Source organism: Dromaius novaehollandiae, chromosome Z, assembly GCF_036370855.1.
Source record: "Dromaius novaehollandiae isolate bDroNov1 chromosome Z, bDroNov1.hap1, whole genome shotgun sequence".
Classification (NCBI taxonomy): Eukaryota; Metazoa; Chordata; class Aves; order Casuariiformes; family Dromaiidae; genus Dromaius; species Dromaius novaehollandiae.
In genome coordinates, this window is record NC_088132.1 from 79,181,999 (window position 1) to 79,196,073 (window position 14,075).

The window sequence follows — 14,075 nt, forward strand, 5'->3', positions numbered from 1 at the left end:
GCAAGTACTAATCGGGTCTAAGTCACCCACAAGAAACACCCATGGTTCCTGCTTTACTCAGTACCCCCAGGTCAATTCCTTCTACATCTCCTTCTCCTCTTCCCTTTCCACTTTCACCTCATCGCAGAGCAAGCTGGATAAAAAACAGAAGTGCAAACAGTACAAGAAGGTAACCAACCTAGACAGGTTCTGATAGCACAATATATCTCCTGATTTGATTCTGTAGTTTCAGATTCTTAAACTCAGATTTGAAAATGAACTATCAAGGAAGTTGTAATGAAAGAGCATTAGATGTTCATGAGAAAGTGTTTTATCCACTGGGTCACTTTTGTCCCCATTTCCACTCTGACAAATGCTGCAACAGCCCTGTGTATTGCCATTCCCATGCTATGAACGTTAGTATCAATACAGGAGCACTGAGCAACTCTCCTCCTTGCTTTGAACATGTTCACAACATGCTGCTGTTCTGCTTAATGTCTAAGTTTGGTAAGTGAGAAAAGACTGTAGTTTGCTATGTTCGGCTTTAAGAAGCATCAAGGTCAGTACCAAGACTATGAAATTGTAGCCTCAAGCCTGCAAGTTTCAGAAAGTTATGAGCAACTGAGTAGACAAAGCTGTAATGGAAATGTTCATAGACTATAACTGTAGCTGTTGTTCGCTCTCCAGCTATAATGCCTAAGTCAAAAAAAAAGAGATGACTTGTATCTCTTTCTTTTAAAGAGTTATCACAGATACTAAGATCACATAGGCAACTAACAGAGATTTAAAAATTCACCTAGAAAATCAAAACAAGAACAAAACCACCTGAACATATGAAAGATTCAAATTATATTTAAAGCAATGTAATTATCAATAATACACTTGCAATTTATATTTCCATGTAACATAATTTTTATAGCAATGTAATTTTATATCAGGATACTCTTGAATTACTGCATATTCAGAAAGAGCTAGATGGCTGGTTGAGTGATTTTTTTCCCCTGTGTCATAAAACTTCTCCTGAAAACCCATCTGGGCAACTAAGACCAAAGCCTTGTTGTTCAATATGATTTTCATCCCACATATCACTCCCCAAGAGGGAAAAAAAGTGGTTAGAGCTGGCATTCATCTCACCTGAATATCACTGCCGAGTGTAAGACAGTGGTCTATGTTTTTTTAGAGTCAAAAGTAAGAGGGACATCAAAGTGGACTTACACTATCTTAAAGTACATTTCTAAGATAAACTTGATATGTTCCTCTATTGCTTACAAAGAGAGACTTGGATGAGTATTTCCAGTTACACAGAAGTTGGCAAGTCACATCTTTTTGTAAGTGTTTGGTGTGTTGAGGGATGCAATCACAGTACGTATAAAGATCAATACAATGGCATCAAGTGAATACCAGGACAAATGAAACGAAAAAGTTGCAACCAAAAAATCAGTAAGAATTAAAAGGTAAGCTAGGTTTTGATGAGACCTCTGGTACTGCCAGCTCCAGAGTCCTCCAGATTTATTCAGCTTGTTTTGAAGCAACAGCTATATTTCAGAAGCCTTGTAGTTCTGCAGACTCAACTAACCACACTGAATAGATCTCACAGAAGCTTAGACACTGAGAACACAGGAAGACATCTAAATGGAATCTCTGAGGAGGATCACATCTTAAGTACTGAAAATCAGCACTTAAAGAATGTCTCATGTAAAAAGAATTCATCTGGGTTTAGGTCTAATCAGCTTAAGATTCTGCTGAAACAGCTTGGGATGAAAGGCTACAATCAAAATAGTCACCTCTTCTTGAGTTGCAGTTCAAGAACTGAAGTTCAAAAACTTTCCAGGAGAGGTGCAAATGCTGTAATGCAAATTTAAGATTTTAGGAAACAGACCTGCTGTAGTTACCTGTCTTTCATATTTGACACTGTCCATTGCCCCTGAAGACCTATCAGCTACATACTGAAAACTACTGGCATGGGATTTTATCTGTTAAAACCCATATTCTATGACCAGTGGCTCTCAGTCATTTCTTTGTAGATTTTTCCTTTCACTTCTAAACAAGAGGCTTTTCAGGACAGTCTCTGGTTTTCCTAATGAATTTTATACAGTGTCTAGACAATAGGATCCTTTCAAGGCTATAAGATATTTCCGTAATTTTTTTTCATTACTTCTTTATTGGATTCAATAATAAAAAAGAAAGATAAAAGGACAGATCTGGATTTGATCACTCTTTCGAAAGAGTGTATTTCAGAACACACTGAAAAGCTGCATCAAACAAAACAATTAGGTTTGCAACATAACCAATTGTTCTTTAGGGAACATTAGATTTCATAAATAACTTAAACAATTTCCAAACCATTAAAGACTTCTTCTCTTATGGCATACATATCATTGCTTTTGCTCTGTTTAGGATGCTCTTCCTGACCCTTAAAAAAAAACAAAAAAAAACCCCAAAATTGCAAAAAGCATTCAGTGAGAAAAGTTAAGTTTCAATATAAATTCTTGCCCATTAGGAAAAGACTTGAGTTTAGTGAACTAGGTATTTTAGTATGATAGGGAATAACAGAGGAGGCAAGAGAGTTTGAAACAGTGAATGTTGATCTTCTGTTTTTGTGCCTAGCAGGGAAATGGAGATGTTTTCTCTGCATGAGTTCCTCTTGTAGCTGACGTGAGACAGAGGGGAAAAAAAGAAGACTATGACCTACTTCCTTGTACAGAAGATGTAAGAATTCTGTAGCTTCTTTTTGAACACTAGTGTCTTCCTAGTAAACAAAATTGATTATTGCAATGAGGTAGACAAGGCTGCAGTGAGAGTTTCTTTAAGAGAACTACTCAGTGAAGACCCAACTTTCTTTTACTGCCTCAACCAAAATGATCAGTCTGCACTTAGATGAGAATTAAAGGGAATTGAGTGCCACGAAGAAATAATCAGATGTACTTTGTCTCTAGTGAAAAACGAGGTATGATTGGACTGAAAGAACTTGGTCTCTTGTTTATTTTTATAATAAAGACAATGATCTGACTAGGAAACTGCTGGAAGCTCTGACCCACTGTTTCCTCCAAAGGTATACTGATACTGCACAATTTAACTCACAGTAAGACACACTTTCACAAACTTTAATGCAGCTGGGCAGATTATCTGAAGCAGGTAAATAATACTACATTACCTAGGCAATATCTGAGCCAATGCACTGTAAATTTCTGCATCACTTTCCTGATGTCTTTGTGGAGTCAATAAGCAAGCTAGCTGAGAACAGCAACAAAGAAAGAGTGTCTCAGTCACATCACAGGATTTGTAGCAGGTTACTTATTCAGAAGGTTACAGTGGAATTGTTTAGAACTCATATGGTAACAGCACTGCATTTAGCTACAAGAGACACATTTGCTTATCCGTTTTTCCCCATCAGTGATCTAGGACTGTAGCTTTCAGCAAAGTTCTTTATTTGCAAACATTAAAACAATTCAAAAATCCTCTACTGAAACGCCTTTTGCTTTTGTTAATCTATACAAGTAGAGAGGATGGCATTAGGCCAAACACATTAGCCATTATGTGTTAGTTTAATGCCAGGCACAATTTAAGCCTTTATATGGTTTAGTTCAGCTTAACACTAACATAGCTGCTCTTTCCAGTTCCAATGATTTGTTTGGCTGTTACACAGAAGAACATTGGCTCTGTGAGGGTTAAAACCAAAAATGTTAATCTTATTATATTAATTAAAAGGGGAAATATTCTCTTATACCCTTTGCAACCTTGAACTTCATCTCTGCCCTTAAAAAGATGCAAAATGATCCTATCTGTTTCAGTTAGCTAGCCAGAACTGCCTCCTTGCTATTGGTGTTTTATTAACCCCAGAATGTAAGATAATGGGATGTTTAATCACTAGGAAATTAGTCTATGCATGGAGTTATGTACATGTTTTCTCTCTGCAAGTTATGAGTTTTTGAAAGATAAGAACTTTCCCAACTCTTTATTTTCCTTTTGTACACTGCCAGCTTTTTTTTTTTTTTTTTTTTTAACAGATGATTCTTAGGATTGGCATGGATGAATAAATCAGATCATTACACAAACACCTGCCTGAGCATATAAGTATTAGCTTCTGATCTTGCAGTAAAGAATTTAACAATCAGATTATACAGACTTCCAGATTCCCCTCTAAAGGTCATTCTACTATTTGTACCATTTTTGTTTCTCCCTAGAGAGACTATTGAGTTTTTTCTCAGATTACCTTCATGTTTCTATCTTTTGTTACAGTCTGGTGATTACTAACAATGGAATGATATAGACATGAACTTTTTTAAGTTAGGCCTGTATGTAAAGTCGAGACTTAGATTCCTGATTTAGTTACAGAAATCCTTCTCGGCTGTAATCTCCTGCAGTAAGTTTCTTGCATATCAGATTGCTACTATCATAAAGCCACTATGAACCCACTGTTTTTAATGGATTTGTATAAGCTCAGCAAATTCAGATTTCATGATTTTATTACTGACATGTCTTTTACTGCCAGTGCATTTGTAGCATTAACAGAAATTTCAAGCACTAATGACTTTTCTTTGTCATTTTAGAGAGCAGTTTCTCCAGCCAAATTATATTTAATTACATCTCCTTTCATCTTTTTTGGAACTTAAGGCTAGAAGGGTCTTCCAGGGTCATTGACTACCATCTCCCATCACAGACAATCATTCCCTGTATGGCATCTCCTACTTGTTCAGTCTGTTGCCTGTATTTTGTTTACCGCAACTAAATGCGGAGTGCGAATTGGAAGCTCAATGACTATGTCCATAGAAGAAAAGTCTCATATAATTTTGTATTAATTTTGCATATTTATACAATTTACTTTCTCTGTCTGACTTCTAATTGCCTGCCAGACATTGGGAGAATATTTTAGAAAATCTTTTTTCTTATTATTTAGTCCTAAATACCCCTCCTTAAAATCTTAAAAACCTTCAACCTCTGCTGAATTTTTCACTGCTATTTCATCTACCTTGTGCAATCTGGGAGGGGAGCAACATGAGGCTAGGGGTACAGACTTGCCCTGTCCAATGGAAAACATAACAGAAACTCATATGAGACAAAGGTTTAAACTATATTTTTTTCTTTGGGATCCTAGTTGTACTCATAGAAAGAGGATCTGCAGCCTGTTTTGTTCTTCTGTGTATGGCCAACTACTTTTTTTAGTGGATCCAAGGCAGGCAGTTTCATAACTGTCAACTGTCCCTGATGCAGTATTCTGCTTTCCTGTGGGTACATCTAGAATGCAAAAGAAGGCTTTTTTTAACATTGCTTTTCCCAGTTCCTACAAGCACTGGCATAAAATGTTGGACACAACTAACTTTGAAAAAGCAGTGACTTGCCTACTTCAGAGGAAGTCATCAAAATAGTGAGATTTGCCTTTTTCATTAAAGGATTAGTTAGCAGCATTCCATTACCAGCTTCCTTTATTAGATTATCCTTGATATTGTTATTTTCTAATATTAGACATTGATTCTCTCTACAACCCCATTGGAAAAAAAGCCCAAGGAAATCAAAGGCATTGTTTCACTCCTGACTACGGTTCCATTTCCTCTATGAGAATTTAATCCAGCTCATTAAGCATGACCTTGTAAACCTTACATGTTCCAGATAACAGGAATACTACGCAAGATCCAGATCACACACTTACTAGAGGAGGTAGAAAAAGCTCTAAATCAGGTACTTAACATTATTCTGCAGCAGCTTTGATCCAAATATATTCCTATCTGCATATAGTTGTTACAACAAAATATTTAACACTTTTAATATCATTCATCCACTCTACTTGTTTTAAAATGTAAATTCTCACACTTCTACAATTCTTCTACAATATTCTTTAATTACATCTATTATATTTTTTGCAAAAATGACTGGTATCATTCCTATCTTTCTACTGAATTAACTAACAATTACATAGTTTGATTTCCTTATGAAGGATTCATGCAGCTGTGATGACATTTGTTTCAAATATCATTTTTATCTTTTCAGTCATCTCTTCTGTCAGAACACCAGGCTAAATGGAGCGACTTTTCTAGTTTATTCCCTCATTTTTGAGATGAAAAAAATGGAACTGTTCTTAAAAATAATGCAACTTGCAATATTGTCTTCTCATCATCATTCCAAGTGTCTTTTTTAATGTTGTTCCTAATTGTCTTTCAAATATATAATTCTAGAAAATAAAAACAATACTTTTTAAAAATATTATCAATATCTATTTTGTAAAGCCAGAAAAATGTGGTTTTCTATTTAATTAAAATATTGTGTGTTATTTCCCACACTGAAAGGGACTCAGTAGGATATCTGTCCAGCAAATGAGCAAGATGATTCACCCAAGATACAAAAGTGAACCAGATTTTGTCTTATTCTTCTGATGCCTTATATAGACACCTAGTCTAAACTATTCTATCTGATGTTTGTGGCTGGGTTATAGCCTTCCTTCTCTAAGCAGGGGGTAGAGAATGAATTAGCTTGTAAAGAGAACTTCATTTCCAAATTGGCATTGGTTAGTCTCATGTGATTACTGGGAGCACTTCAAACATACAGAAACTTATAAATTCAGGCAGAGAGCCAGCAGAGGAAGTTGAGAAGTTTCTAAGTTCATTTTTATATTGTATTAGTGTTTAAGTGATAATGAGAGACAGAGAAGGGCAGGGTAAATGTAGCAGGATCAAGAATGTTTTCCCTTTTAGAACTCATAAAAAAAAGGAAGGTTTCCTACATCTTTTGTCTCTAATTTCAAGCAACTTTCAGGCTAACAATTGCTTAATGTGTTATTCTTCCTAAGGATCTGTCCTGATGATTTTAAGGCAAAGCAAAGTCTGTACATCTGTGTTGAACTTGAATGATGCTGCCTTTCATTGAATCAGGGCTAATAAAGTTTTAAATTGTGACAGACGGAGAGACCAAGACAAACCATTATGTTGCTTATTTTCCTCTACAGTGCAATTCTTTCCTTCTATTCAGCTCACTTTATCAAATCTATAAGCGTGGCAATCAAGAATGTTTGCATTTTACTGTTTGTATTACACTGAATCAGTGACGAAGTTTTGTATATTGTATCACCAACACCAGAAACATTGATGCTGCAATTTTAGAATCTAGTGTTTTATCATAAGTACGGCACAGCCCTTTGTAAGAAATGTTTCTTTCTGGCAGTGTGTTTATGGCATACAGTATATTGTGAAAGCCCAAGATTGAGCAACCAAATGATGGTCTTTCATTTTGGAGTCTAAATAAGTGTAGAACCCTCCTGACAATCCAAGAGTATCACCTCAAAAACCTGCAGTAATGTTTTCAGATATCCATCTGGCACAGTTCTATTGGCTTCTATTCATCTACTTCATGATACACGGCTACAGATCTATGTATCTTACTGCTTTATTAGATGGAGGAAAGTTGCTTGACAATATCACATCAAGTCCTGTCTTACACTTCTCGAGGTGCTGAGCCCTATCTTCATCGCTGTGTTGCTGGGTTGGACAGAGACAACAATGACATCTCTTTGTTAAGCCACTGTCCTGCAAAGAGTCACGGGCCCATGTTCAGGAATTCCTGAAAATTCTGCAGAATGCCTTATGTCTCAGTTGTTTTTCTCCACGAGGGGAAACTGTGATATGAGAAAAATTAGTATTCTTAACCACAACAGCAAAACAAGCTTGTGCCCAGAGACAGAAATAAATAGCAGTGTTCCAGTCCTGAATTCTGCAAGAGTTCTCTGTTTTGCCCATAGGTAACACAACCATCAAAAGAGTAGTTCATAGAGGGATGGGCTTGTAATTCCCTTAAAAACCTGAACTTACCCCCAAAACTCTCTTTTCCTGTTATGATGACCTACAGGAAAGTAGATAAGAAGGATGCTGTTCTCTCCCACACTAGATCACCGTGCATTAATATGGAGAAATGGTCTCACAAAAGCTCTGGAAGCTAGAATGTTCCTCCAGGATCATTCATACCTATACAGCCAGTAGTAGAAGACTAAAAGGGAATATAAATTGGGTATAGGTTGGGATTGATCTGTCTCACTTATGCATCTTAGAGAACATGATTCCTAGCAACAAAGCTGTTCAGAAAATAGGACTTCTCTTTTACAAGAACAAAAGATATTCCAAAATTGATATCTCTTTAAATTGGAACACCAACCAAATTCTCAAATCTTCTTTGCTTCTGCCCCATTGTTGAGACAAATAAATAGAAAGAGTCATTTTATTCACAAGCATTGAAACAACTTATTTATATAATTTCCAAATGATATAAAGTATATTTCCAAATGATATAAAGTATATTTCCCATATGCTTGTTTCCCAAAACAAGCATAAAACACCAGGGATACTTGGGGTCAATACTCTTCTTGAGCCAGGAGACTTATCTCCTGTCAGTTCACACTTAGACATTTATACCAACTTCTTTATGCTTCCACTAACTTCAGAAGATAAGGCATTCAGTTTTATGATGTAGAAACTATAAGATCATATTACTGCTTTTGCTATTGTGACTTCTAAAGACTGCTGTAACAAACATCAATATCATGTTATTTTATATTCCATTTTCTGAACTAAGTAGTCTAAGAAAGGACACCTTTTTTGACTTCAGTGTGAACTGAACCATTTTCTTAGCCCCTAACATTTTCAGATTGTATTCCTATTTTGCACCAAGACATTTATGCTTCTTCTAAATCTTATTAAATACTGTTAGGTTAAAAGAAAAAAAAAAAAAAGCAGAGGTAAGAAAATCATCTAATTGAGCACTTTTCTGAGCTGTGGGTGGCCTAGGTACAACTCCGTGCTTTGAGGTAAGATATAGTCCATTGTGTTAGTTTTTGTGAAACTTTCATCAGAAAGCTCTGTGTAGTTCCAGAACAGAGTAATGAACAAAGCACAAGCAGGAAGGTGATGCATCTCTAGGTATCTAGTGGTCTCAGATATAGGTTACTGACCTGAAACTGAGGCAGACAGAGTAACAGCTTGAACCAGAATGCTGCATCTCTTAAATGCCTTAACCATTCAATTAATGTAGTATACATCAAGAAACATGATTTCCCTGCTCTGATTTAGCTGTAAATAACTCCCCATCTAAAAGGTCTATGAAAACTGATTCCTTTGTACAAACTGTCTTAGTTTCAGATTGATATTTTCTGAACAGCAAAAAAAAAGCAGAGTAGAATTCCCATTCCTACATTTTGTGAGCTTCAAACAGTTTTGATAAGAACTTTTTTCTACTCAAGCAGAAATGCTGTGTGAAGCTTGCTTCCATGGGCTGTGAACGCATCCTTTTGGGACGGAGGGAGGTCTAGCGAGCAGGCATATTAAGTGACAAGATTCTTCTATCCTGAATGAACGTGAATATTAAAAAATATCAATTACAGCACGCTGCTTACAATGAAATTGGTGGGCGAAATACTGCTTCTCCATAGAGAATATTCTGTTATCATTATTCAGGGGACAGTCATTTGGCCATTGCAAGCTGCCTTCCTCTGAGATTTGGCAAAAGTTTGCTTTCAACTTAATTGCCTTTTTAGAGTTTTAATCAGAGATGGATGAACTTTCATTCATGAAATTTCAGAGCAGCTCCAACTTTGTAGACTGGGAATTTCCACTGAGTACTGAAGGACCATTTGTATACCAATCTCCAGCTTTGTAATGCTGGCTTTAGGGAGCGAGGGTGAAGGGAGAAATTTGTTGTTGAGCATGTTAAGCTACAGTAAGTGATGTATTTTTTTAATTACCCATTTCATGCATCAGCTGTAAGGTAACAGAGATCCAAGTTCCCTCAAAACCAGGAACATAGTAATAAATGGAATTCAACAAGGGTCTGACAAGGACAGTAAGTTTAGGACAAGAGACATACAATTTTAGCCACTTAAATGAGGTGTTAGGTTAAGATATATTGTAGCTTTATGTAAATGCCAAGGTACCTCTCAGGGCCCTGAGGACACTAACAAGCCTTAAAGATTACAACCAGCCTCACCTGGAACCCCCACCTACACCCTCTGCCAGTGGGCCCAGAGGCATCATTTAAGCTCAGGCCTAGACCTCTAGTCCCTTTTTGTGCTATGTTATAGGCATGCCTGTTTGCACCTCCATCATAGTCATGCCCATACTTGGCCAAAGACCATGTTAATCCAGGCCCTGACCTGCAGATTGACTTCCTGGCTCAACCTGGGATCTGTCTTGTCACTATGGACCTGCCTGGCAATCACTGAACTGTGTCTCACCCCAGTTATCATCACTGGACCTGATCCTGACCCTGATCTCTGGACTGACTTCCCAGCTTGATCTTAGACCTGCTTCATCACTATATATCTGCCTGGTGATCGCTGGGCTATGTCTGACACTGGTTACTGTCACTGCACCTGATCCTGACTGGTGTTCCTGGCATGATTTTGGACCTGCTTCATCACCAGGGACTTGCCTGATGATCTGGACCATCCCCAGCTGCCATTCCTGGGCTTGCCTGCCTTGCCTTGCTTAGGTACTGTGGAACCAGACCCTGGCTGGTAAGGCCCCTGCCCTGTCAGCTGTGTTACCATGCTTGGCTTCTGACCCCTCTCCCCATGTCCTAGGGAGCAGCTGGCCCTTGCTGTTCCCTGACAGAACCTACAGACTGGACTGAGGGGCACAGTGTGTCAGATTTTGGCTGATTTAAATCAGAACTGAATGATCACCTTATGATACCTAACCTTCCTCTTTTACTAAAGGGGAGCTAAACTTGTTATTCTTTCAGTATGCATATCTCAGATGCTAAGAACCCAGGCCTAAGAGCCTTGAACTTTAGTTACTCTTCTACAAATGGATTAGCACATGAGGAATATAAGCTAGTTACTGTTACAGTTGCAGCTAAATGACTAAGCCAGGGACTAGGGCCTTGCCTGAGGTTTAGTTAACAGGAAAGCTATTCGATATGTGAGAAACTGCCAGATGAGACAGATAATCATGTAAGAAACTGAGAAAAATTAGATACTGCTGTGAAGGATGGCCTGATTTTAACAAGTGGTTATGAGGGAGTTAGGTTAGGAATGGCTGATCTTCACAGAAAATTGGAGGGAAGCACTGGAGACCTTTGAAGGAGTCAAGTCCTGCAATGCCAGCAGTGCCCAAGAAAAGATGTGAATAAAATCATAAGGATGAGGTTACCTAGGTAACACTATCAGAAATACCAAATTTGGGTATGGATGAAGCAAAACTAGGACTAGTGGGAGAAAAAGTAATGGAAGTGGGTTATTTATCTGAGTGGAGACTGGGTCAGAGAAAGGGAGATATCAGGGCACCAAAAATGAGAAACAGGTTTAGAAACAGGAAAAAGAATAAAGTATGCAAATGATGTAACCCAGGCTGCTGTGCGTGCGTATGTACCTGCCAAGTAGCTCTGTGTTTAATTGCCAACCTGAAGCAAGGCAATAAACCAAATCCACTGTTCTGATCATACCCAGGTGTCAAACCTGCTCTCCTGGTCAGGAAGACCAGGGAGGGGAAGCAAAATGGGTGTAGGGGAACATCTGAGACAGAGCATCCTGGTATCACCATGTCAGTCCAGGCCCAATGGCATCAGAGTCTTCCCAATCATTTCCTAACAGTGAAGCCTTGGAAGTTCTTGGGGCAACTTTTGCGCATATGAAGCTGTGTAATATTCAACCTCTGTGGCCATTGTTCAAAGCACATTCAGAACCAGTCATAGTCACAGTGACATTTCTTGAATGGTAGAATGAATCCCCATTAACTGATGTGAATCACAGCAGGCTAAAATATGGGTGTATTATTGTTTTCACTGAGTGAATAAGGGGGAAAAACAACCAATGTGTATCAAATGCAAGCTGTTTCTAGCTTGTTCTGAGGAAGTCTGACACTTCTACTTCCTTTTCTCTCCTGACAACATTTTACTGATGTGCTCTCTCTGCACACTGATTTACTTATCTATAACTTTCACTGCTGCTTAATATCACTTCTGATTTTTAGCCTAGGATAATTCTCTATTGTTATATGCCTATTTGTGATTCACATCTGTTTTCTTATCCATATATATCCATTGCAACCTACAGCTCTAAGGGATTTGTCTGAAGAAAATGCAGTCCCCAGAGCAGCATTACAACCCTGGAGAATGGTGAAAATAGTTCATAAGAAAAGTTAGTAGCTGCTACTGATGTTAAGCTTTACTCTGTGCTACTGAAAAGAAAATCGAGTGTAGAATACTGTTTATTTGCTATATAAATAGATGTACACATGCGCCTCAGATGCAGACATACAGGTTTCCTTGTCCATCCACTAATGTCCAACCAGGAATTTTCATTCACACCATCCTAAAGGCAATCTCATTTGGAGAGTATTACTGAAATGTAATCAATATTGCTATCGATATTGTGAAATAGTTATTTCCTTAAAACCAGCTGTGATTTCAGAGCCAAGTATTTTCTCTGACAGATGCTGTAAATATTTTACATGGCTATCTCTGTGATTGTCCCCAAGACTAAATTAAATCTTGCAGTCACCATACAGCACCCTTAGCTGGTTAAAGAACCGTAAGAGTCATGACATTAATGTTACTTTAAAATGATGCTTCCCCTCTAATGATTTCAGAAGAAAATGGTCTAGCATGCTTCTTTGGGGCATTTTGACCTTCTGCATCATGGGTGTGAGGGTGGGTGGGTGGATTTGGGATTTTTTTTTCTCTTGTTAGAACCATAGACTGTCATAATGCTTTTTCCTGCAGAAAAAAAGGGATCTTTTTGTAACATTAACTTATATTGCAAACACTAATTTATTTTCACTGATTAATTCATAATCCAAAATGACTCAGAACTGCTACATGTGAGTATTACCTTGGTCCTATGTGCAACTGTAGCCCAAGTGAAGCTGTTTGCAATAATATAGCATTTATCTTTCACTCAGTTGGACCTCAGGTAATCGAGGCTCCAAAATTCCTGCACATTTTAACATATACCAAACTACATGCTGCATTGTCCACTAATAAAAAGGCAAAGAAATGTGTTGTCTTGCTGATCGATCACCTAAAAAAAAAATCCCTTGGGAGATTGCCTAAAGAAGAATAATGAGCTTGGCACTGTGAATGAAATCTCTTTCCTCGGGGCAAAACAAAATGACCAGCTTTTTCCAGCCAGGCCCAGTGTGTCCTTCAACGGCCTAAGAACATCTTGCTCTTAGAATCGTTCATAATGACAGATCCTCTTGGATCTGCAGGGTGAAGACTGGATCACCCTCCGCTCTCTGAAAAGAAGCGGATTAAGAGTCCGAGGAATTTTGCAGTACCTGGGAGCGCTGCTGCTGTGACTGCTGCGGCTCCAGGCGCGGTGAGGGCGGCGCGGCGCCACCCGGCGCTCCGGCGGGCTCCCAGCCCCGCGAGACGGGACGCAGCAGCGCCGGGGGAGGCGGGAGCCTGGCCGAGAAGCGGCCGCGCAGGAGTGCGGCGGTCGGTTGCTGTGGAGACGCTCCTCAGAGCGCCGCCCATGGGAGGCTGCCAGCGGGTGCCGCGGCCGTTGGCGGGGCAGTTCAAACAGGGGCTTGGCCGTTAGCGCAGCCGTTGAAAGGGGGCGGGGCAGTTCAAACAGTGCTCGCGGCCATTAGCCGGGCAGTTCAAACAGGGGCTTCGCCGCGGGAATTCAAACGGGCTCGACCGTTAGCCGAGCAGTTCAAACGGGCGGCGGCCGTTGACAGGCAGTTCAAATGGGAGGGCGCAGCTGTTGGTAGGGCAGTTCAAACAGGGGCTGCGGCCGTTGACAGGCAGATCAAATGGAGGCATAGCCATTGAAATGGCAGTTCTAACAGGGCCGTGGACATCAGCAAGGGAGTTCAAGCAGGGGCCTGGCTGTTGGGGGGGCAGTGCAAACAGCATTTTGTCCACTATTGGGCAGTTCAAACTCAAGGCTGACTCATGACAAACACCCCAATATCTGCTGGAAAGACAATATGGCAGGGTGCAAGCAGTCCAGGAGAGTTCTGGAATGTGTTGAAGATAATTTCTTGAGGCAGGTGATTGATGAGCGAACTGGGGGAGATGCTCTTTTGGATCTGTCACAACAAGGAAGAACTGTTGAATCATATAAAGGTCAAGGACAGCCTTGGCTGCAGTGAGCCTGAGAGCATATAGTTTCA